A 26,813-nucleotide genomic window follows, 5' to 3' on the forward strand; every position below is an offset into this window, starting at 1 on the left:
AGTAAAAAACACTTTTGCAGGGCTTCCCTGGTGGTTCAGTGGTTGAGAGTCCGCCTGCCGATGCAGGGGACACGGCTTCGTGCCCTGGTCCAGGAAGATTCTACATGCTGCGGAGCGGCGGCCGCTGAGCCTGCGCATCCGGAGCCTGTGCTCTGCAACGGGAGAGGCCACAACGGTGAGAGGCCCGCGTACCACAAAACAAACAAACAAAAAACCCACTTTTGCAGATAAGGGAAGTAGCATCTGTTGTCTTTAATAAATTGAACGTTAAGCTGATGGATCATTTAAAAAATTATTTCATACTAGTGAATGTGATTTTTGGCTTCTAACACAGGACTCTAAAGAACTGAATAACATTGCTATAGAAAATACTTTCTATTCCTATCTACTTAAACATAAGTTTGAATTACTACAGTTTACTTATCCACTCAGCTACTGATGTACATTTAGGTTGTTTTGGCTACTACAAATAAAGCTGCTATGAACATTTGTGTACAAGTTTTTGCATGAATACACGTTCTAATAAGTATGTAATATGTAATAATGATTTTCTTTCCTTTTGCATGAATATCTAGGAGTGGAATGAGTAGATCATATGGTAGGTGTATATTTAATGTTATAAGAAGCTGACAAACTATTTTCCAAAGAGGTTGTGCCATTTTATATTCCACCAGCATTGTATGAGAATTCCAGTTCTGCCATGTCGTCACCAATACATTGTAAGTGGAAGCTTAAGCAGTGCTTAGAGAAAATTTTATAGCTTAAGTGCTTATACTAGAAAAAGAAAGTCCTAAAATCAATAATCTACCCTGTCAATGTAAGAAACTAGAAAACAAAGAGAAAATTATATCCAAAGCAAGCAGAAAGAAGGAGTTAATAAAGATAAGAGCAGAAATCAGTGAAATTAATAATAGAAATACAGTAGAGAAAAATCAATAAAGGCTGGTACTTCATAAGCATTAATAAAATTGGTAAATCAGATGTACTAAAGAAAAAATGATACAAATTAACAATAGATGGGAAAAAGAGGGGCCATCACTACAGATCTGACAAGACACTAAATAGATGCTAAATACATCTGTGATAAACATAATTATATAATAAGGGAACTAAAAAGATAATAAGGGAATATTACAAAAAACAGCGTCCACAAATTTAACAACTTAGATGAAATGGATCATTTCCTTGAAAGACATAAACTATCAAAATTCACTCAAGAAGAAGTGTAGATAACTTGAATATTGCTATATCTATTAAAGAAACTGAATTCATAGTTGTTGTTTTAAAGTAATAAAGAATCTTCCAGGTCTAGAAGATTTCAATGGCAAATTCTATCAAATGTTTAAGGAAGAAATAATACTGATTCTACACAATCACTTTAAGAAAACAGAATGATGGGGCTTCCCTGGTGGCGCAGTGGTTGAGAATCTGCCTGCCAATGCAGGGGACACGGGTTTGTGCCCCGGTCCGGGAAGATCCCACATGCCACAGAGCGGCTGGGCCCGTGAGCCATGGCCGCTGAGCCTGTGCGTCCGGAGCCTGTGCTCCGCAACGGGAGAGGCCACAGCAGTGAGAGGCCCACGTACGGCAAAAAAAAAGAAAAAAAAAAAAAAAAGAAAAAAGAAAACACTTCTCAAAGACATAAGAAAGAAAACTACAGACCAATATCACTCATGAATATAGATACAACACCACCCCCAAATTAGCAAATCAAATTCAGCTATATATAAAAAGGATAATACATCACAACCAAGTGGAATTTATCATGGGAATGAAAGGTTGGTTCAACATTTTAAGAAGAATCAATATAATTTACCATATTAACAGACTAAAGAGAAAAGTAATATGATCATTTCAGCAGATGCAGAAACAGAATTTGATGCTTCCATCTCAATAATACCTAGCAGTGGGCTCAGGTCAATGTACTTCTCAGAGCAAAAAGACTCAGTCATCTGGTTGATACTTACATGGCTAGAGGTGAGCTGTGCTTGCTTATGTGTTCTAAGGAATAAATACTGCATGGGTATAAGGACATCACCCAGATAATAATCTTTCCAAATAAAGCTCCTTGAGCCCTCTGTTAAGGATGGAGGCAAGGAGCGGGAAAGGTGGGAAGGCAGATGCCCATTTCAACAAAATATTTCTGACTTTGACATCAGCATTTTATAAAGATACAAGTCTTAGAAGAAATAAATGAGAGGAGGAAATTGGAATACCTCAGGGGGCTTCAAATTTCTTTTGATAATGCTTTAATGAGATTTGTGAATCTCATTTTGTGACTTAAAAGTCTTTCTGCTGAGAAGTTGAACAATGCTTTTTTAGACTTTCTCTTCTGTTACAGGACTTATGAGAGGGCACTGATGAGTTCTAAACATTTTCCTTGATAAAGTTCCTTCTCTTTTCTTTGGAATGTTTTCCCCTCTAGCCTCAGGACTATGTGCTCTTACTTTAGCCTTTGAGACAACAGTAGCAGAGTGTTTTCTAGTAACACCTGTAGCAGGGCTCACAGTAGATCCATTCTAATAATAATAAGGGCTTGAAACTAATTGTAGTTCTACTTTCCACTTATTTATCCATTGCTTCCAACGAAATCCAAAGTTGTTATGGTTCATAGGGACCTAAAACTCCAGCTCCTTCTCCTGTGACTCTGCCCCGTGTTCTCCAAGCTCCAGCCACAATTTGTTTCTCAAATTCATAAATCCTTTGTAAAACCTATGCCATCAGACATGTTCAATCTGTTTGAAATGCTCTTCCCCTCACTCTCCACCTGGTTAACCCCTCTTCATGCTTCAAGTCAGCTTAAATGTCTTGTCCTGAACACATTCCAGTCCATCTAGGAATTGTTCTCCATTACACTGCCTCTTAGCACCTCATACGATTTCTTTATTGTACACGGCATGACTTGTTGTTCCATATCCATTTCCTTGGCATCCTTCTCCCACTAGGTTGTAAATTCCATGCAGGCAGGAGCAATATTCACTTTATATACCATTGTGTCTCCAATGCATAAACAATTCCTACCACATAGTAAGTGCTCAGTAAATCTGTATTGAGTAGATGCTGAATAAACTATCACTATCCTTCTGTACTCTAATACTTGATCAAAAGTGAATACCCCAGTTTTTAAGCCTCCTCAAAATATGTTACTATAAAAATATGCTACTATAATTCATTTAAACAGCATAGCATGCCTATTAAAATTACATGCACTACTGGAATGCTAATAAAAATATTGCTGCCTGAAAGGACAAGGCACAGTTTTGAATGTGAAGATAGATTGCAGTGTTTGAAACTCAAGCAGCTTTACCACCTGTTTCATCCGGCATTATCACCGTGGGCTGCAACTACATGTGATCAGATAACTTAGAGTAAAAACAGTTTTGTAACAATTTCCAATAAATTCCTTTACTTTTCTGTACTTTCCCCAACCATTTCTTCATAAATGCTCATGAAATGGAAAAAAGTCAATAATTTGATTTTTTTAGTGGACTCCTAATGTGTGCTTGACTCAATGATAACGATCAACAAAGAGAATCCAAGAAGTGTGTGATATGGATTGTCTCCTCAACCACTAAATATAGGATCATATGTTTGTGTTCATTTGTTATCTCATTGTTTTCCATTTCAAATAGCATCCCACAGTTGGGGTTAACAAAATTGAAATAACCAGTCTATCCTTGCACTGACAGCCCAGTCACACATCTCTACCTTCCATTTTTTAGTTGCTAGACAACTACTGTGTCTAGCTACAGGTGTGACAATGATAAAGAAATTAATAATGTTGACATTATTGCTCCTAGCCTAATGTTTTCTTTAATTAATTGGTTGCCAGACACAGCAAATACTATTTCGATGCCCTAAGACATCCATAATGGGGAAAGCAATCTCTAAGAGACTCAGAATCCATGAGCTAGATGGGACTTTATTTGAGATCAGCCCGAACTATAACAACAGCACTATAACTTCAATTTAAAGACATAGAGTTTAATAAATAATTTGGGAGACATTAGTTCATAATTTTCAATTAGAATGGTTCCAGGAACTCTGAGAATCAAGTTATCCTAGCTAAAATGTATCGAAGAGTCTTTTTCTCTTCTTTTAAGAAACCAGTGGCATAATGAGTATTTCCAGCATCCAAGGCATCTTCCTAACCAATAAAAAGTAAAGGGGCAGGGAAATGAATTAAGTTCCTCTCCAGCCTCACTGAGAAATCAGGAAGGGGACTGGCATGAGACCACAAGTAGAAGAAAAATCATCAAAAGCTTGCATGATGGCAGGACCCACAGAATTGGAAAAATTAGCAACTATGGCTAAGAGTGAAAAGATAGTGACAAAAAGGCATCTGGTCACAGGGAGGATCAAACCGAGCGATACAGTAGAATTCTATGCCCATGGGCAGGTGAGCATATGAATGGGGTCCCATATGTGTGAGGTGAGTGTGTTTTGCAAGCTTTCACACAGAAATTCCAGTGGCTACATATACATATAGATATGTATATAGATAAAAGATATTTTCACATATGGAGGTATGGGGAAGTCATACAGGCTTATACATGAGTTAACTTGAATTTTATGCTAAAAAAACAGCCAGTTCATGACCTATTGAGACAGACTGGGACCTGGGCCCCTTTGCTGCAGTGCTGCAGTGCTTGCACCTGGACACATGTCTCCGAGCAATAGAATACAAAGAAACCGTATGGGACTAAAAATAACTGCACACACACACAGTTGGGGCAAATTCTGGACCCAAAAGATGCAAAGAGACCGAAAAACCCAACTGCCACTTTTGAAAATCCTGGAGCAAAAACGGGGTGTCAGGAGCAAAAGCAGGGTACTGCACATATGCCCCCTGCACTCAGTACCTCCTAAGGGGTGGGCAAACCACCTAAGCCACCCCTCTGGCCCAACCCCTAAACACATCCTTACCCTCACCCCACACCTCCTTGGGGAGCGAGCAAGCAAGCAAGCAAGGGAACCTGTTGTTTGTTCTCACTGCCCCTGCTGCAGCAGGGGCCCCAATAAAGCCTTGCCTGAATTCTTGTCTGGACTCTAGTCAATTTCTATTGCTTGGGGAAGGCCAAGAACACTGGTCGGTAACACTATCAAACATACATTGTACGGGCTTCCCTGGTGGCGCAGTGGTTGAGAGTCCGCCTGCCGATGCCGGGGACACGGGTTCGTGCCCCGGTCCGGGAAGATCCCACATGCCGCGGAGCGGCTGGGCCCGTGAGCCATGGCCGCTGAGCCTGCGCGTCCGGAGCCTGTGCTCCGCAACGGGAGAGGCCACAGCGGTGAGAGGCCCGCATACCGCAAAAAACAAAACAAACAAACAAAAAAACACATACATTGTACATCTTTAATTATTAAGAAAAGGGCACACTGATGAGAAGTAAAGGATGTCCATGTTAAAAATAAAGATTAGGACTGCCCTGGTGGTGCAGTGGTTAAGAATCCGCCTGCCAATGCAGAAGACACAGGTTCAAGCCCTGGTCTCGGAATATCCCACATGCTACGGAGCAACTAAGCCCATGCACCACAACTACTGAGCCTGTGCTCTAGAGCCCACAAGCCACAACTACTGAGTCTTCACTCTAGAGCCCGCGAGCCACAATGAAGAGTAGCCCTCACTCACTGCAACCAGAGAAAGCCCGCATGCAGCAATGAAGACCCAACGCAGACAAAAATAAATAAATTTATTTTTTAAAAAATTTAGAAAAAAAATAAAGATTAAATGCCTCCTTTCCTGGGACACCAATGCCGGTACTCCTTCAAGGATAAGACTCCCTTCCCAGGTGCCAAAGCCATACTGACTCACTGTGTATGTGCTGCCTTCTGGGCTGTAGTCCTCAGTCTGCCTCAAATAAAACTCCTTTCTATTCCTATTATAGATTGTTTATTGATTATTTCCATTGACAATATACATATATATATATACACAGACACATACTCTGCTATATATCGATATATAGCATATGTGTATATATATATATATGATATCATATAACAATACATATACCAAGATAGGGAGAGAGAGAGAGAAGTATTTTCTGTTATTTAAATACTGCTTGCCCAATGTTTCAAATAATCTTCAAAGTGTTGGGAAAGGGGGTTGTGGTACCTGGCAACAGTCTATGAAAATCATTGTTTTCTCTTTCATTCTCTCCTTTTCTAGAGTAACATCAGACTTATTCACTTATTAATACAGCACAATCCTGTCCACACCCCTAGCCCCTGAGTCTTCCCCTCTTTTCAGATCCAGTTCCCTAAGTGGAATTCCAGAAATAACTATAGTTATAATTGTTGTAAATTATACAGTTGAGTTATATCACTTCCAACAAGTTACGTTTAAGAATATTCAGAGTTCTTTATGTTCATTCTTGGGAGAAAGAAAGCCATGCATTAGGCTGGTGTAGTTGATTTTGGGGTTGCCTGTCCCAGATCCCCTTTATGGAGTGGACCCATCTCCCAGCTGCTGTGAATGTCAGCTGCTCATGGCTCTCAGCTGTGCCTCTCTCTGGAGAAGAAGTCCTTTTGGTCAAAGGGACCTTGCTCTGGAAATGCCTGGAAGGCTGTGCCCTCTCTCCAGGGATAGGCACCCATCCCCTCATGACTGATTGATGCGTGGTTAAACGACTAAGTTGTTGAAACTAGAGGAGAAGGCTGAGCAGGAGGATACATCAAAAAGACTTTGTTTCTTTCCCAGGGGTGATCCTTCATGGCTTAACTGCCCAAAGAAGTAAAGTGTAACATCTGCGCCAATGCCACCTCCACCATGGGGAGAGGGCATGCAACTGGCCGAGCAGGAGACACAGAATCTAAAAGATAAAAAACCCTGAAAATGGCAAGAAAAGCCATTTCTGGGGGAAATAAATAGCCAGCAGCCAGAACTTTGGAGACAGCACTTAAGGATACAATCCTCCATAGGAAGAGCAAGGATGGAGATTCAGTGCTTAAAAATGCATTTGGAACAACTGTAGAAGCAGAATTAAAATTAGCTGCAATTGGTAATAAGAACCTTTACACAAAAATAACAGTAATAAAAAGTAACAATAGCTATTGTTTTTTTTAATTTAATTTTTTTAAATATACTGCAGGTTCTTATTAGTTATCTATTTTATACATATTAGTGTATATATGTCAATCCCAAACAATAGCTATTGTTGATTGAGCACCTGCCAAGTATGGGGCTCAGGCTCGGTGCCAGCTTCTTTACGTTTATTCATCATAATCCCTGCAACAAATCTGTAAGGCTGGAATAAGGCCAACACCCATCTCTGCACAATGCTTTGTTGCCTCTTATTTCATTACAAACTCTCAGTAGGAAAGAGTAGTGTGGAACAGGCCAAAAAAAAAAAAAGAGAGAGAGAAAGGGAACCCATAGTGTAGTAGGGAAGAACAAATCTGACTCCATATTGGATCTGTTTCTTTAACTTTTGTATTCTATTGCTTTTGCTACTATTTAAGAATGTTGCCTATAGCCTGAAATATATAGGATAGCCCATTCTCAAGGCTCTGACCTCTAAAGGTCACTTTTCCATTCATATAGAGATAAAAGGTTGCAGAACAGAGAATAACCCTTGTCTTGTTGGAGGTTTATAGGAACATTGTGACCGGACTCATGTGGCCAGCTGCAAGAGCAAAGGATTCCTACACTAAGAAGTTTACAGCAACCAACCTCACCCCCTCCCCGTTCAGTATAAAAGAAGCCTGAATTCTAACTCAGGGAAGATGGTCCTTTGGGACACTAATCCACCATCTTCTCGGTTGGCTGGCTTTCTGAATAAAGTCTCTATTCCTTGTCCCAGCAACTCATCTCTTGATTTATTGGTCTGTCCTGCAGGTAACAGGACTCGGTAACAATAGTATCATTTCATTCTCCTTAGCACACAGCACAGTGCCTGGAACATAGTAGTCACTCAATAAGTATTTGTGGAATGAATGAAGAACAGGAATTTATATATTAATAGCAAAATTTTAATAATGGTTAACTTTGGAGGGTGGGGCTGGGAGTTGCATTTTCCTGTGTGTTTCCCCAAGATTTCTGCATTAAATTTATACTTTTGTAAATTGGAAAATTATGAGCATATATAACTATATGCAATGTTTAAATATTTTGAAAATTGTGATCAATTTAATTCTTAAATGAAGAGGGGTTTTTTTTGTTTTTGTACATAGAAAATCTTATTTAGATTTCCCACAGATCACTTTAGGCTGTAATTTATTAGTACACATAAATCCAAGGTTGTATAAATGCCTCTTAGAAATCAAATTTAGCACCAACGACAGCATCTGCAGAATGCCAACGTGAAGGTGGCTCTGAATCCCACATAGAGAGAGGGCTGCTGCAGTTTTCCACTGGGGAAGGGAGCCACTGTTCAGGGAACCTCTTCTGCTCCCTGAAAAGGGAACTTCTACTTTCATCTATGGCCATACAGATCTTTAAAAAGAGAGAGTCCTAAACATGTTCCTTAAATCACAGGTTGGGTAAGGAAAAAGTTTTCCTCTACCCTTTCTAGGTTCTTCTGGCTGGTCTAAGCATTAAACTGATGTGAGATAAATTAACAGGAGAAAATAAAATTTAATTACACACTTACAGGGGTCCCATAAGAAAAATGAAAAAAGGACAAGTCAGTCAGTTGAGACTTATATGCCATCTGGGAGAAAAGGAGGGGGTAGAGGCTTGGACTTCAAAGGGGAGGAAGGCAATTCACATGGAGATGGAAAAATAAATGTTTGGTAAACAAATGTTTGCTATGCTATGCATAGAGGACACAGAGAGGACTCTGGTCTCTACACCCTGCTAAGGTGCCCCTAACATACCTGGTCCATATTCTCTGGAGATATTTCTGGCTATAGTACTTTCCTGGACCAGACTCTTTATCTAAATTCTTTTAGGCAGTTAAGGGGGAGGTAAAAAGAAAGACTTCCTTTGTTTTCCATTTACTAAAAATAATCAGCCTAGAATAATCTTCATGTCAAAGATACACTTTGGGGTTCCCCTATATCCGTAACAGCCAGCAATGAACAAAGGAAACCCCAGCAAATACAATGGCAGACGGATACAAACATTAGGATGTCCAGAAATCTACTTAAAATATGCCTGAGTGTTATGGCTTAGTTTTCTGGAATTATGCCCTAAAAATCTATCCTTAGGTGGGATAATAAAAACGCTCTGGAATGTCAGTTTCTTTCCCCCAGTGAACCACTTTCTGACAAGCAATTTGATCCCCTGCTAGCTGACCTTGACCCAGAAACTGAACTGCACTCCTATTTTACAGATGAAGAAACTGAGGCTCAGAGAACTTGAGCCATCTGCCAAGGAGCACAGCTAGTTGAAAGCAAGTCTGAAAGAAGACTGCAGGTTTCCTGATTATCTAATATTTCCATGGTACCCACTGCAGAGGAGGGTTTGTCCTGGCTCTTCTGGACATTTCACAGTCCAGAAGTCACTCCACACCCCCCTCTCATCCAGGTCCTCTTCATCCACACCATCACCACCTGCTTCCTGGAAGAATTCAGCATCTGGCCCACCTTTCCTTGTAGCCCCTTCCCCATCCTCAGCTGACATTTCTCCTGCCTTTAGCCTATAGGGGGCGGAGGTGCTCCTTGCCGAAGGGGCTCTGTTTCACAAGCTCCGTGGACAGGCCCAGAACTCTGAATGCCACTTTTCTCTGACCCCTCTCAGCAAGTAGCTCCTTTGTGGATGCTGCTCCTTGCAAGATGGATGCTTTCTTTTAGCTGTAGTTTAATGAAGGTCAGACTAGGTTCTGGCCAAGCAGCCTAGGTCAGGAGCTTAGAAACAAAGCAGCTACTTACACTTGAGGCTTGCCCTGTTCTCAGCCCAGCTTTTCTGACAAGACAGCATTTTATATTTTTTGCCTCATTTGTAGTTGTGTGGCCCTGTCGCCTTAGCGCATTCACGAGATCCTGTCTCTAGGATCTGCCAGCTTCCCCGTTTCCTATGCGTTTGGGGCTCTTCTTTGCTGGGCCTCCTGGATAAGGGTTCCTGCCTCTTAACTCTCCCCCTGCTGGTTGCTGATTACACATTAGGTTAAACCACATGATCGGTATTTGCTACCTACAAAAATGTCAATTTCATTTGATTTAACTTAATATAGGAAAGTCCTACATGAACACCAAGATACCAGACACTGTTGAATTGTAACTGGGTGAAATTCGGAAGCAAAGTTATCTTTCTGGTGTTGTACTTTCATTTTTGCAGAGCCTGACCTTTCTAGTCACATACATACTGTATTGTCATACATGTGACTGCGCACGCGCGCGTGTGTGTGTATAAACACATGTGTCTTGATACCTGTTTATTTTATTTTCACTGACTACCCTTTAACATGGGAACATATTTGTTTGTAAATAAAAACAAAGCTCAGGCCCTAGGTCCTGCCTCTCAGCAGACACGGAGGGCTCCTGTTCACAGCTGTGCCCTCGGTGGGTAGATTTCAGCAGGGACCACAATATTTAGATGTCCTGAAGCGGACACGGCAATGTCGTTCTGCCATAGGCTTGGTTCCCTGTCAAGGGAGCAGCTAAGCTCCAGAACAGAGATGCCAGCACATCTGTCTGCTCGGGAGGAAGTTTTGGCTCAGTCACCACAGAAGTTCTCAAAGTGAGGCTGGAGCAATTTGCAATTAGATGTTCTCATTTGCATTTTTCTTACTAACAGCTATTTAGAGAAGAGCTTTAGAAATGCTGGCTGATGATTCTGGGAGCTGGGTCTGCTTCTATCCACAAAACTGCAGGCAGAAGGGATTTCAGCCCCGCTAACACTTAAATACTTAAGGGAAAACACTTAAAAAGCAGCTATTCCACCTCACTTTTTGTGTTAGTGATAGTGTATCTGTTCTCAGGACTGTTTACTATAGCAGACACTGGATTCCTCCACATTATCTGGATGATCTTATACAAAGCATTCAACCTTTCTAAGTTTCAGTTTTCTTATCTGTAAAATGGGATAATAATGTGTTCCTTATAGGATTATTGTGAGGGCTACTTAGATAATGTTTACTTTCTAGTGGACCAAGCAGACAGCAAACCATGATTCAGCTGGTAAGTGTTTAGTCCTTGTGATGCTGATGAAAAGGAAATATTCAAGGTACCAGAGGATGACTAATAGGGATCTGGGTTGGTCGGGGGTACCAGGGGAGGTTTTACATCTTAGGGAAGTTGTATAGAAGAACGATGTCATTATTATATCTAGTTAGGAAAAGACAAAATAAGCATCTTGAAATGACTGTAAAAATTTAGATCTGGAATGCATGGTTTGGGGTAAAGGCAGCAGGTAAGACACAGTGACTATCAATAGGTGCTTTCTTATTCTCTTAGTGTTTCTAAATGTGCTTGATTAAGCAAAATAAAGGAACTGAATAAATTGGAAGGAGGTTCTTATGTCTGATGCAGGGTTCTCAACAATGGCACTGCTGACATCTTGGGTGGGATGCATCTTTGCTGTGGGGACCTGTCCTGTGCATTGTAGAATGTTTAGCAGCGCCCCTGGCATCTACCCACCACCCCCAGTCATGATATCCCCAAATGTCTCCAGACATTGCCAAATGTCCCCTGGTGGGCAAAATCACCCCCAATTGAGAAATCACTGTTCTAGTGAATTCATCTTAGAATTACATAGCATTTGGAGTATATAAATTAGTAATAAATAGTCCCCCATCTTTGAGGACATGGGAGAAAATATAAAAACAAAAACACAGTCAGCCTGAGCCTTGGTCAGAGTCTGGGTGGGTCATTTGGGAGATGAATTCTGCCTGAGACCTGACTGTGCTGCCCCGTTGTCAGTGTCATAAGCTGGAACTAGCTTGCCCAGAAGCCCTATCCCTGGAGGGGCTCCAGGTAAGCCTGGTCAAAAGAGGGACCTGTACAAAATCTGGGAGGCAGGTGAAGCACTGGCCATCACTCTCAGGACTTGGGGGTCTGTTACAGTGATGGACAGTTGCACTGCTGACTCCAGCTTATTCTCATTCTCCTCCACTCCTCGTCCAGCTCTTCCCAACAGCTGGTCCTGCTGACCACCAGCAACCCCAGCTCCCCACCAGAAATGTGACTATGGAAGTGCAGAGGTGGGAGCCTCACAGTGACAACCTTCTGGAACAATTCTGTTTGGGTAACTAACTGGATGTACTTGGCTTCTCAGAGTTCCCTGCAAGCTCTGACTTGTCCGTCAGACGAACGCTTCAGGAGGAGAGTTAGGGCTTACCCTCTAACCCCAGGATCCTTCTTACAGAACTGCACTTCCCCATCTCCTGCCACAACTGGGTAACATCAAATTTCTATCAAAAATCCAACCCCTTATCCCATAACACTCAGAGTAATTGAGTGATTGAATGCTGATAATCTCTCTCTCTCCTTAGCCTTCCTCAGAACCTGAATTTCAGAAGCAACTGCCCTCTAAGCCATTGTTAGTCACATTCATCCCCAGGGAGGAAGCTGAGGACATGAATCATCACCCAGAACAGAGGCGGAGAGAAGCAGGACAAGCAGTCAACTTCCTTCCTAATTCAATGGGTCCTAACAAATTTATCTCTACTATGCCTGTTCCAAGAGCTCAATTTGTTTTGTGTGCACTGGAAGACTGTAGACTAGAAGAAAATTAACTCTTTGTAGGCTGAAAGAAGAAGGCTTTCCTGTGAGCATCCTCGGGTTTAGGATTTGAGCTGGGGTGGTAAGTTCAGCCGAGCAGGGCCTCCACATCTCGACTGAAAGTGGTGACCACACTGCATCCTTGACATTGCCTGTGTCTTAGTTCAGGTTCCGCAGAAGCAGACCCAGAGACAAGGATTTGAGGCAAGCTGTTCACTTAAGAGGTGTTGCCAGGAGACCCTGAGGGAGGCATGGGGAAGTGAGGCAGGGCAGGGCAGGCAGCTCATAAAGGGTTTGTTATCCAGCTAGTGACCACATGGGTGACTGGAGCTCAATTCCATTCGGGAGCTCTGGAAACCAGTATAGAATACACTGAATTATCCCAACTGGGGCTGATGACTCTTGGGAAGGAGTTCTTGACATATACTTCTGACTCTGCATACAGGCAGAAGATCCTAGCTGCCAGAGATACAGATGCTGGGAGCTGGACATTGGCCAGTGTGCACCAAAATGGTGAGGCCCAAGAGAATATACAAAGAGGCAATGACAGCATCTATTACTCCCTGCAACGCCAGAATTTATGCATAAGACTCAATACTCAGACGGAAACCAGATCTTAGAAGAGACAAGCAGCAAAAAATGAAAAAGGGTGTGTCCTGGGTCTTGCCTCTAATCTCAGGAAGAGGTTGATAGCACTGTCTTTGAATCTTAAGCCCTGCAAACTGGAGTCTTCCCTACTCACAGTCCTCTGGTCAATTTAGAACAATGTGGAACATACTCTATTTATTTGCTCAGCTTATTTATTTCCTATTCTTCCTGGTTTTACATCATCGTCAGACTTGATGGTCATTCCTGTTTCCTCTTCCTTTGGTTCCGCTGAACCAAATAGATGAAAGAGGTCCGAGGATACTGGAAGTGGCCTTTGGGTGTGGAATTTAGCTTCTTAGGAAAACTGATCACACAACATTCTGATCTCCAGGAGGGCCCGCCTCAACCTGTATCATGCACATAAGGGCATGCCATAGAGAAATGGTCGCTAGTTCCCTTCTCCATACTGTGAGTTGGCTATTTGATAGAAAGGACAAAGAGATTACAGGAGTATCTTTGCACATTCCTCTCCTGCAGAAAGTGCCTTTCGCCTTTGAGGGTCTTTCATGCTACATGGTTGAGATGGGCCAGGGCAGGGCTCTGGGGACCCGATGGTTGACTCTGGCACCTGAGGACTTGCTCGGGTGGAGCCCTTAATGGAGGAGGGGCAAGGGTCTTGGAGGTTCCTGTGTGGCCCAGGGTCACTGTAGAGTATAACAATGTATAAAGGGATCCAGGGGAAAGACCAAAATAAGAATGAAATGTGCCTATGACTGGAGTGTCACTTGTCATGGAATTCAAAGGAGAGAGAGTGAGGGAGGTAAGAGAGAAGCAAGAAAGGGAAAGAAAAGAGGGAGAAAGAAAGAATGAAGTGATGGATGATAGTGTTTTCTGCTGCGCAGTCCATGAGATGGTGTCATCTTAATTTTGAGATGACATCCCTGAAGCTCAGGGAGGTCAAGTGACTTTCCTAAGGCAACATAGCTAGTCAGTGGCAAAACTCAGATTCAAACCTGCTCTGACTTACTCCCAAACCAATGCATGTTCCACTTTGCACACCAACACAAGCATTATACTGGGCTGGAAGCTGGATGGGGTGCAGCTCTAGCAGAGGTGAGGAGAACCCAATAAATACATCTACCCAAGTGTTACTCACTACCTCTTCATTCACATTATTAACAATAACTGAGTAATACATAACATTTGAGAAATTACTGTGTGCTATAATACTTTGCATGCCACTTAAATCGTCAGAACAGCCTGACAGCACATTAGAGAATTACTTGGGGAGCTTTTATTTTTTTGTTTTTTTATTTTTTAGGCCGTGCCATGTGGCATGTGGGATCTTAGTTCCCTGAACAGGGATCGAACCTGTGCCCCCTGCTTTGGGAGCTTGGAGTCTTAACCACTGGACCGCCAGGGAAGTCCCCTTGGGGAGCTTTTAAACATATGAACACCAGGGGGCCCCATCTTAAATTATTGTATTTTAGACTCACTTGGGGTTGGAACAGAGCATTAGTATATTTTAAAAGTCACCAGATACTTGTGATGAACAACCAGGGTGAAGAACCATCGCTTAGAACAGTGGGTCCTGGACTCTAACATGCATCGGAATGCCCTGGAGGGCCGATTAAACAGACTTCTGGGCTTCACTCTCAGAATTTATGATTCAGTGAGGTAGGGACTATAATTTCATATTTTGAACAAATTCCCAAGTGACACAGACGCTGCTGGTCTGGGGGCCTCCCTTTAAGTACCACCGATTTAGAACAACTTTGAGGATGGTGTTAGAGTGATTTCCACTTTACACATTAATCAACTGAGGCTTGGTGATGACCAAGCCAGAACTTGCACTCAGGTCTGTGATCTATGCCCTTAAAAATCTATGCTCTGTGGGCTTCCCTGGTGGCGCAGTGGTTGAGAATCCGCCTGCCGATGCAGGAGACGCGGGTTCGTGCCCCGGTCCAGGAAGATCCCACATGCCGCTGAGCGGCTTGGCCCATGAGCCATGGCCGCTAAGCCTGCGCGTCCGGAGCCTGTGCTCCGCAATGGGAGAGGCCACAAGCAGTGAGAGGCCTGCGTACCGCAAAAAAAAAAAAAAAAAAAAAAAAAAAAAATATCTATGCTCTGTTTGCCTCATCTTGTACACAAGTTGATCGGGCCTGACTTTACCAAATGCTTCACTAGAGAGCAGTTATGGATGAATCCCAGCATTGTGTAAAAGTCTGCTGCATTAAATCAGTTCCAAACTCTTGCCTGCTCGCAGTGAGGAAGAAGCATTAGAGATTATGAAGCTAATTTAGCTTCATTAATCAGGATAACATTAATTGCTCCAGTCTTCTTAATGAAGGACCGCTAATGCATGCAAAAACACTTCATCCAAGACAACTTCCAAGTGCCTCCTCCCGGGCCTGTGCTCAGAGACCAAACTCTTCCAGATAAATGTTCTCTCCTAAATGGACTCAGCTCTCTGTACTGCCTGCCTAGGCAGCTAGGATGTCCCTTAGAAAGTACAACTCCTGTTCCAGGTAATCCCTGGAGCAAGCCTCAGCTGCCCCAGTGATGGAGGGCTTTGGCCTACGTGGCACTCAGGATGGTCTCCCAGGTCAATTTAAATCCTTTGTAAATATCAGAAGGTAAAGTCAAAGAGCACCATAAGCAAAATGATTACAAATTCAGTTTCCTCCAGCATTTTTTTATTGCCATAAAGGTGGATTTCAAGACCTCAGATATCTAAGTGATTGCACTTTCAACTTTAATCAATTTACAATTTAACTTCTAAGACAGACTGAGGGCCTCCAAGATTCTTGGAGGAGGCCAGCCTTCTGTTTATGTGTTCTCCCTCCCACATCCTCCCTCCATACAGGCTTTCTCCTTAGAATAGTGGTCTTTTTATTTAGAAAAGGGGTATGGAGCTGAGAAATGCCTTGATAAGATTATTTCCTGACTCTGCTCCTTCCTTCCATTTTGTCCTTGCTCCATGATTTTTTTTTTTTTTCTTGAGAGCCATACAACCAATAAGCTGACAATAAACACAGGAAATGGTCTTGTGTAGATTCTCTAAAAGCAGAGCCTGAGACAGACTGCTGAGCAAATGATTGAGGGGATCCTTTCAATTTCCCTAAGAATAAGGAAATCAGGCAGGAGAGGAAAAGACAGTGGGAGTCAAAGTGTGAGTTCAGCTGAAGTCTAACCTCAGCCTGATCCCACAAAGAGCTCTGGAGCATGAGTTATATCAGGGTATTCCTTCCTTGAAGCAAGGGGGACAGCCCTTTGCACTTTGTATCAGTCAGTGATGGGCTGTGGGCCATTGATGGAAAGGGCAATAATATCCCAGGCATTTCCAAAAAGTGATTCCCAACAGACCAAGGGCAAATCTCAGGATACAGAGGCAGCTGTCTAACACTCATGGAAGCTGGTGACAGGTGCAACTGCCAGATAAAGGGGATCTGGGCACCAACGGCATCTACCATAGGAACTTTGCAGAATCAAGGTGACTTCCTCATGCATATGTGTAGCAAGTGCAACTGGGAAGTAGGTGATGTTTTCCTTCTGTTGCCTTTCTTCAGGACTTGCTGGAACCCTTGGGTGGCTTTTCCCTCTCTCTGTATTCATACCTCTGCTGTGGTCCTTAGGTATGTTAACATGTTTTATTATCAATGTCTGTCTCCACATTGAGAGCAGGAGCTCCTTGTGAGCTGGAACCCTGACCCACTCATTTAGTATCCTGAGAACGAGGGCAGCACCAGGCACAGGCAGGGGCCCCCTAGTTTGTGAATAGCATGACCCAAAGCTTTCCTGTCCCTCATCTTCATTCACACCTCTCAGTTCAGTTCTATCAGGGCCACTTTCAATGAAAGAGACAATAACCAAGACCTTAAGAATGCCCATCTCTGGAGCTTGGAAAGTGCTTAATGTAATTGCAACTGTGTAACTGGTCAGAATGGCCATAGTCATAAAATCTAGAAACAATAAATGCTGGAGAGGGTGTGGAGAAAAGGGAACACTCTTGCACTGTTGGTGGGGATGTAAATTGAGACAGCCACTATGGAGAACAGTATGGAGGTTCCTTAAAAAACTACAAATAGAACTACCATACGACCCAGCAATCCCACTACTGGGCATATACCCTGAGAAAACCATAATTCAAAAAGAGTCATGTACCAAAATGTTCATTGCAGCTTTATTTACAATAGCCAGGACATGGAAGCAACCTAAGTATCCATCAACAGATGAATGGATAAAGAAGATGTGGCACATATATACAATGGAATATTACTCAGCCACAAAAAGAAATGAAACTGAGTTATTTGTAATGAGGTGGATAGACCTGGAGTCTGTCATACAGAGTGAAGTAAGTCAGGAGGAGAAAAACAAATACCGTATGCTAACACATATATATGGAATCTAAGGGAAAAAAAATGTCACGAAGAGCCTAGGGGTAGGACGGGAATAAAACACAGACCTACTAGAGCATGGACTTGAGGATATGGGGAGGGGGAAGGGTAAGCTGTGACGAAGTGAGAGAGTGGCATGGACATATATACACTACCAGACGTAGGGTGGATAGCTAGTGGGAAGCAGTCGCATGGCACAGGGAGATCAGCTAGGTGGTTTGTGACCACCTAGAGGGGTGGGATAGGGAGGGTGGGAGGGAGGGAGACGCAAGAGGGAAGAGATATGGGAACATATGTATATGTATAACTGATGCACTTTGTTGTAAAGCAGAAACTAACACACCATTGTAAAGCAATTCTACTCCAATAAAGATGTTAAAAAAAATCTTAAGGATAATTGCAACTGTGTAGAAATAAAATAAAGACAGATGGCCTCTGTAAACAGATGACAATGCACAGAAGGTTTAGTCCTTCTTGAACTCACTTTGGTCCAAAGAAAGGCCCACTTAATGGCTCTGTAAAGCAAGAGCAGCAAGCTGTACAGATATAAACAAGAAGGGACAGACCATTCTTCAAGGTATTAACTGCTATTTTGAGAGACAGCATTTGTTATAAGGAGCAAGAGCAGCAGAACAACTTAGGAATAGAAGCTCGTTGTGCAAAGCCTGTAAGTAGGCACCACCCTGGCATTATTCTGATGTGTAGAAATTGGGTTTTTCAAGCGTATTACAAAACAACATCCTCTAGTTAAACTAAAGATCTCCCCTTTCCATTGATAAGCATGAAGAATTATCACTGCAGTACAATATTCATAAGCAAAAAATAACTTGCACAAAAGTGATACAAATATTACTTCAAAAGAAGAAAAGATTGCATCATGAGGGCAGATTAAATACATGGTTTTGCTTAAAATCCCCCCAAAATTACAAAAAAAAAAAAAAAAAAAGCCAGAAAATCAAGTTCTTGATTTTGAGCAAGTAAAGCTCCATATAGACGCAGTGTTTCTAATAAAAAGATTATGTGAATGCTGGAGGGGATTCTCTCACTACGTAGCCACTTAGTCATTGTGATGTTCTCTTCTAAGATACATGATTAGTGGAAGCTGGGTTTTGTGCCTGCACCTAGTACCATTTTTGTGGTCTAGGAGGTCTTCATCAGAAGGTGGTTTCCCTGGACCAAAGGCAGATCCTCTCATCCTGCCCTGGCCAGTACCACAGCAACTTCAGCAGCTAGAGCACTGTGCTAGAAGGAAAACTCTCCCTAGCACTTGCAGATGGATATCAGGTCTCTTTTGGTAGGTCTCCACTCCCGCCCACTTTTCCTGGACTCCATTCCCTTTTCGGTGGTTGGTGGTGAGTAGGGGGAGGAAGCTGCAGTTTGGGGAGATTTATAAAGAGAATTGCTAAGAGATATGATGGAGATGGGGTTGAGGATCTCTGAACACCTCCAACAAGCCATGGAAGGATGATTCCTGTTTTTTATTGATTGTTAGGATTCCTGGGGTTCTAACCCAAGGACTGGCCCTGGGAGGGAAGCATGTTTGCCTAACACGTCCCTCAACATGTGCTCTCATTGCGGTGGCTTCTCTTGTAGCAAAGCACAGGCTCTTGGCGCGCAGGCTTCAGCAGTTGTGGCTTGCGGGCTTAGGTGCTCTGCAGTGTGTGGGATTCCCTGGTCAGGGCTCGAACCCGTGTCCCCTGCATTGGCAGGTGGATTCTTAACCGCTGCGCCACAAGGGAAGTCCCTGATTAGTTTTGACATATATGTATATCAACGTGGGAAGTTCCCTCATGCCCCTCCCACACATTCCCTACATCCCCCTCTCCCAGAGGCAACCACTATTATGATTTCTTTCACCATAGATTACTTTGGTCTGTTCTTATCTTCATATAAATGGATGCTCTTTTGTGTCTGGTTTTTTGCATTCAGCATAATTCACTGAGATTTATCTTTGTTTCTGCATGTATCAGTAGCACGTCCTTTTTATTGCTGGGTGGTATTCCATTGTCTGAAAATCCCTGTCCTTTTGAGCATAAGCATTTCTACTTTTCTTGAGTAAATATTTAGGCATGGAATTGTTGGATAATAGAACAGGTGTATGGAAATCACTTCTTGTTCCAAAAGAAAGATGGGTGTCATTGACAGTGATTTAAAACTTACTTGACATCTGAACTTCCCTGGTGGTGCAGTGGTTAAGAATCCACCTGCCAAAGCAGGGGACACAAGTTTGATGCCTGGTCTGGGAAGATCTCACATACTGTGGTGCAACTCAGCCCGTGTGCCACAACTACTGAGCCTGCATGCCTAAAGCCCATGCTCCGCAACACGAGAAGCCACTGCAATGAGAAGCCCGTGCACCGCAATGAAGAGCAGCCCCCGCTGGCAGCAGCTAGAGAAAGCTCCTGGGAAGCAACGAAGACCCAATGCAGCCAAAAATAAGTAAATTTTAAAAAATAAATAAAAATTTTTTTAATCTTAAAAAAAAATAAATATTACTGACATCAAAAGCCACGTGTTACAGAAACCTAGCCTCTTCTCATAATCAAATTTAACTATGGGCATGAGCTGAATTGAACTATAGCCAGCACCTCCCTGCTCAACAGGAATAGTAGCCATATAAGGAGAGCAATCAGAAATAGCTAACTACCACCTCCAGAGAGAGATTCCCTGGCTTTGGTATACCTTTAGAACATGAAGAATTAGAAAAGGGGATTGAGAGAGTAAGATTTACTCTAGGGGATACTAAATATGGTACTCTGGCTGAAACAATTTCATGAGGCAATGTAGCTCTTTGCTGAAAGGGTTAGGTAATTTCCTGTGGTTCAGCATGCCTTGGCTATGGGCAAGGGTGGTACTTATCTGTCAAGCCAAACAACTTGAATGTTATGTTAAGGCAACAGAAAACCACTGATGATTTATAAGCTAGAAAGTAAGAGGATCCAATTTAGGTTATAGAATGATCTTTCTTATCATGGTCTGGACAATAGATTTACAAAGGAGATGCGTTGGAGGCAGGGAGAATAGCTGAGAAGATGGCGGAGCTGTGGGCTGTCATCTACATGAGAGTCAGGAGTGTCTGAAGCCAGGGTAGATGCAGTGAGGATGGGGAAGAGGAGACTGAATCAGAGTGTGAAGGAGACCGAATCTCCCCTGCAAGCTGGGCTGCCGAGGTTGAGAAAAACAAGGGGGTAAGAATGACACTCTTGATTTCTGACTTGGCTATTTAAGGGGAGGCAATGCCATTTGTTGCTTCCAGAAACAAAGGAGAAAGAGGACTTCTGCAGTGATGAAGGCATAGACATGAGTTGAGTTTTGGGCATGTTGAGTTGGAGATGTGCCCTGTGGGACAACCAAGGGCAAGTGCACAGGAGACAGTTGATATTTTGGTCTTTATCTCAGTAGCAGACCAGGCTTCATGGATGTGCAACCTGTACAGTCACACAGGGCCCTGTGCTCTGAAGAACCCCTTGCTGGGTATAATGTTCTGTTGTCACCATCTTGAAACTCATGATAATTTTAGAGCAAGGGACCACATGTTTATATTTTGCACTGGGCCCCACAAATTCTGTAGCTGGTCCTACCCCATACAGTGATCCATTCTGGGGATGAGTTTGTGAGTAACCAGCATATACAGCCAATGGAGTAAAGAAGAGTATACATAATTTGAAGTGAGAAGAAAAGAATCTAGGGGTGTCCCCTGAAGAAAGATATATTTATAGGATGGGTGAAAAGAACTGTACAAAGGAGATGGAAAGGAGCATCCAGAGATATCAGAGGAGAAAGAAGCCATGGATCCCACGGACACAGCATCTAAGAAGGTGGACAAGTACAGGCACATTACAGAATCCAGAGAAAATTACAAAAAGAGTTTCACTTTTTCTCAATGCTATACACTGGTCTGTATGGAGACCTCTATCAAACGTGTGAATCCCTTTTCTCTGTTTTTCCTCCCTCTTCTCTCCTCTTCCCAGGACTCACCTGCCTCTTCTACACCTCTGCTCTTCCTCCGGGGAGCCAGACTGTGAAGTAGCCACATGAGGTTCTGCAACTGTGACAGCAGTTCTTGATGATGGAAACCTGGGGTGGCAGAAGAGTAAGGGCCAGGGGTGAAAGGGAAATTGTAGCTCTAGGTTGTTTAGATTCTTGAGACTTGTATAATGATGTACTTGTCACTCATGCCATAACTGCCTGGAATTGATATCTAATCATGTCCTGTCATAGCTAATATTGGTTGAATGCTTACTACATGCTGGCCACTCATCTAAGATCTTTACAATGCGGTATTTCCTTCAGCTCTCACTCAAACAGGGGAGGTACTATTAGTCCCCAAGTAAACCGCTCTGAAGCATAGAAAAAGTGATGACTTTCAAACTCTTTTTCTGAAGCCAACATAGCTCAGATAGAAAAACCTGACAAAAAAAGTACATGAAAGAAGGAAGGAAGGAAGGAAGGGAGGGAGGGAGGGAGGGAGGGAGGGAGGAGTAGACCAATCTCACTTATAAGTAGTGGCAAAGTATTACAGGCAGGAAAAATTTAAGAATCATCATCACCGTTGTTACATAACGAAGATATGTAATATAACTAATATCTAATACAATTAGACAAGAGAAAGAACAAGAGGTATAAATATCAGGATATCAGAAAGGCACAGGCAAAAATATTACTATGTGTTAATGATATAATTTCATATTGGAAAGTTTAAGAGAATCCATTGTATTTTACAAATCAATGATTATATTTTTTCCCTGAAGGCATTTTTCTTTCTGATCTAGATTTCCCTTCAATTTCCACAGTCACAGTGGCTTTACATTGTTACAATTGGGTCTTCTGAGCTAAGCAGTGAAGGTAGCAGTGAGCTCTCAGCTAAAGGGCTGCACGGCAGGAACACTGGCGACTGTGCTCAGAGATGGGTACCTGGAGCCTGGGGTTAACTGAGCCACTCTCCCCTTTTCAAACTATTTCTGTGATTGATGGATATTTTAGATGAATCTGCATATTAGTAAAATACAGTGTTGTCACCTGTGTCCCTTTCTGTAACCAGAGCAAACAATGTATTTTCTCTGTTATTAGAAAAAAAAAAAAAGGAGAAACCATATAATAGCTTCCTTTGCTGTGATTTGAGTCGTAATGTCAACTCCTTAATACATTAAACTGTAAAGATTTTGAAGGCAATATGTGTCTCAGCTGGGAAGCCTAAAGTAGAAATAAGCAGAAGGAGTGTGGGATGGAAAGGAAGCAAATAATCATGCAGAGTATTTTCAACTCTCAAAAAAATTTTTTTGAAAGTAAGCATTGCCACAACAGGAAATATTAGAGTTATTCCAAATGCCCATTAAACGTATCATCAACTTGTCTGAACAAAGCTGGGATTGCTTCCTGGAAAGCAGTAATATTTCCAGAAAATAAAAAGGAAAATATTATTTTTGCCAGTCAGTGCAATTATTGAGAAATACAAACTAATTACAAACAAAAGAGAAAAGATCATAAGAAAGATGGAAGGTATCAGGGTGTAAGTGTATTTTCCTAGTTCCTCCACTCGTGGGTTTCATGAGCCTAGAAAAGTTACTTAACCTCTCTGAACCCATGCTTTTACATATTTAAAATGGAATTACTATGAATAATGTAGTGGTAGAATATTATTAAAGTGAGTAAAGCAAATGAAACAAAAAGTGTACATATAGTATGCTTCTTTTGTGTGAGAGAAATAATGAAATAAGACACTAAATAAGCACCTGTTTATTTTTGCAAAAGGAAACACAAGAAGGATAAACCAAAAACAAATGAGATAGCTTACCTAAAGGAGGTGTATGGAAAAGGGTGGAAGGGTTGGGGGACATGAACAGACACTCCTCTGAGTATTTGGTTTTTATATAGTTTCGACTTTTGGAACCATGGTCATGTTTTTATATAAACAAAAAGTTAAAAACTCAACAAACGTGAGGAGGGAAACCTTAAACTGAAATACAAACAAAACCAAATGTATTTAACTATACTTCAAACAAACAACATAACCAAACTGAAAGGGAAAATAAAAAGAACTGACCCATGTGACTTTGAACACAGTATTTTGACCATACATCCTCAGACTAAACTAAAAAAGAACTTAAAACAAATATTGAGCTCTAGTTAGTAAGAACCCAGTCCCACAGTGTGGTGGGTTAGCAATTCTAAAACAACTCTTTATACATTCTAAGACTGAGAAAATAAGTAAATATATTAAGGATGGGGAAGCTAAAATCAAATTGGTGGCTCTGGATTGGAATTGAAAATATCAGCATAAACTCATGGTTTCTAACATAGTGATAGCCAGGTGATAGATAGATGTGTGTATATTTACATGTACAAACATATATTTCCTAGCTCTGTCCACTGGGAGTCTAGAAGTTATGACACAACAATAGCAATGAGTACATCCAATGCCCAGATTTTAGTTTCTAAATAAACTAAACATCTAATAAAAGAAACCAGAACTCCTTGGAGAACTGGCTGATTCCACGACTGGGGCTAGGAAAGTACAAGGTGAGCTTTGAACATTATGTTGTGCCAGAAAGCAAGAAAGTGCTCAAAGACTGATAGTCATGCTAAAATGACGTGAGAGCCAACTCAAAGGCGCACACTTGGCCAAATACAGGACAATCTGAGTACCAAATAGAATAATGACAGTACGTAATGGATTGGAGCACACTGAATTAGGAAAGAATCCGTGAGTCCACAGAGACAGCCAAAAATAGAGAAATGGGAGGGAACCTCTTCTTTACAAAAGAAGACTGGCTAATAGATGTAGAAGGAAAAATAGAATTGGGGGCTGGGGGCTGTGGAAATACCATTTTGCAACCTCACTGTAATAACTGATTCAGCCAAGAATTATCAATGGATATAAACATCATTAAGGGAAAAGTTCTTGGGAAACAGAATATTCAAATGGTTTCAAAATGTCTCCCTGCAAACTACTCAGTTGCAAAGGGAAAAAATTATTTTTACAAAGGGGGATACACAGAAGCTACCTTTGCTTACTACTTTTTGTACCTTGATCAAATATTATACGTAAAGGAGAAGGAACAAGAGAGAGAGGCCTGCTCTCTCATTTAACACACAAGATTATAATATAGACCTTTGTCACTGTGATAATACAAGACATAGGGATGAGATATAAATGTTTTTCTGAAAAGATTAAACTCTGTATGTAGATGATATGACTATGTGCTTACTTCAAGAGAATCAAATGAAAAACTATTTTAACCAATAAGAGAATTCAATAAGGTAGCCAGAAACATAATCAGCAACCTAAAAATGCAATCATTTTCTATACATCAGAAAATGTAATAGAGAAAGAGACTGATTCACACACACACAAAAAAAAACTATAAAAAAAACAAATGACACTCTGAATATGTGCAAGACTCATATGAAGGAAACGATTCAATTATCCAAAAGACACAGACTATCATGACCCGGATAGGACAACTCAATAATGTAAAGTTAACTGTTCTTTCCAAATTAATCCAATGCAAAGCAAAATCAATTCAAAATCCTCAAAGAATTTAAGTTTTTTAAAAGTTTATCAGATGACAAAATTAGCAAAAATTACCTACATATTTTTGAACAGCTTTATTGCTATGAAATTTACAAACATTAAGTTTACCTGTTAAAGCGCACATTTCAGTGTTTTTTAGTAAATTTACAGAGCTATGAAACCATGGGAATGTAAATTGATGCATTTTTAGACAGCAATTTGGCAACATCTATAAGATTTTAACTTAGGATATTCTTTATTGAACAATTCAACAATTGAGAAAACATTCTAGAGAAATGCTCTCACTGATGCACAAGGGTATATGTACAAGGATGCTAATTATAAGTTTGGTTCAGAAAATGGTAAACAATCTAAATATCCGCAAAAAGGGAAATGTTATTCAGAAAATTGAAATCTGTCTAAAAAGGGAAAATTTTAAATAAATAAGTGAATGAATATATGAAATAACACACAAGTCTTAAAAGTAGGGAAGAGATAGGTAGATGAAAGATAGATAGATAGGTAGCTAGGTAGATAGGGAGGGATATGCTTACTGTCTTCTCTTCCTTTAACATGATTATTGTCCCTGTAATTTCAGAAATATAAGCAACAACCAAGGGAGATGAGTAATACAAATAATGTACTTTCTTCCTGTTGAATTATTTGGCCAAGGTTTCTATATTTTGAAATTCTTGGTTCATAAAGCTAATTCTTTGTAAATATCTGAACTTTGTTAACTCCAGGAAGACCAGTACCTTCTTGTCCTTAACAATCTTAAAATAGAAAGAATATATCATTATTATTTTCACCTTAAATGAAATCAAGATGCTCTGCATTCTGAGTGAGTAATGCTGGAAGAAAGCCAATGCTTTTGTGTGGTCCTTTGGTGTTTTTCATGGGTGTGTCTTTGTGTGTGTATCTGGTGTTTTGTGTGTGTGTCTATGAGTGTCTGTGCATCTGTGTGTGTTTTAAAGAGGTGCTGGTTCTCACCAGTCCAGGAGTTGTACAAATCCCCTGCTATCCTTCTCTTCCTGGTCCCCTCTCTCCACCCATGGCAGCTGCATTGGTATATGAATGTATTTGTTCTGTCCAATGTCAACACTGATTGTTTTGAGCAGACATGTGTCAAACTCTATCAGGGGCAAAGGAGAAAGGCTGTCCTCAGGTGACACCTACAGCCACTATCCAGGCTAGTCTCTGGTCAAAATATTTCATTCTCCCTATAAATCTAAAAAACAAGCTTTGGGGGCTTCCCTGGTGGCGCAGTGGTTGAGAATCCGTCTGCCAATGCAGGGGACACGGGTTCGTGCCCCGGTCCGGGAAGATCCCACATGCCGCTGAGCGGCTGGGCCCGTGAGCCATGGCCGCTGAGCCTGCGCGTCCGGAGCCTGCGCTCCGCAATGGGAGAGGCCACAACAGTGAGAGGCCCGCAAAACAAAAAAAAAAAACAAAAAAAAAAACAAAAAACAAACAAAAAAAAAAACAAGCTTTGTCAGATAACGTATCTCACTTAAAGGTTCAAAAAATATGGCTGTTAAAACCATATGAAGGGGTACTGTTCAGCATAAAATGGACCTAATTTCTGATACAGGCTGCCACATGAATAAACCTTAAAAAAAATTATATCACTGCAAGAAGCCAAATAGAAAAGACCACATATTCGGATCCCATTTACATGAAATGTCCAGAAATGACTCCAGGGAGAAAGA

At 41.5% G+C, this 26,813-nt stretch overlaps 1 long non-coding RNA gene across 5 annotated transcripts in view; it reads right to left on the reverse strand.

Annotated features, from left to right (window-relative positions):
- The window catches only part of LOC136794991 (uncharacterized), a 263,347-nt gene that overhangs the window by 206,339 nt on the left and 30,195 nt on the right, over nt 1–26,813 (reverse strand). For 2 of the 5 annotated variants that reach the window (XR_010842627.1, XR_010842629.1), the window contains exon 4: nt 21,570–21,668. The exons of the other annotated variants lie outside the window; for them this stretch is intronic. This is a non-coding gene — a long non-coding RNA (uncharacterized lncRNA). The remainder of the gene's footprint in view (nt 1–21,569; nt 21,669–26,813) is intronic. 5 annotated transcript variants of the gene reach the window in all.

This window comes from Kogia breviceps, chromosome 10 (assembly GCF_026419965.1).
Source record: "Kogia breviceps isolate mKogBre1 chromosome 10, mKogBre1 haplotype 1, whole genome shotgun sequence".
Classification (NCBI taxonomy): Eukaryota; Metazoa; Chordata; class Mammalia; order Artiodactyla; family Physeteridae; genus Kogia; species Kogia breviceps.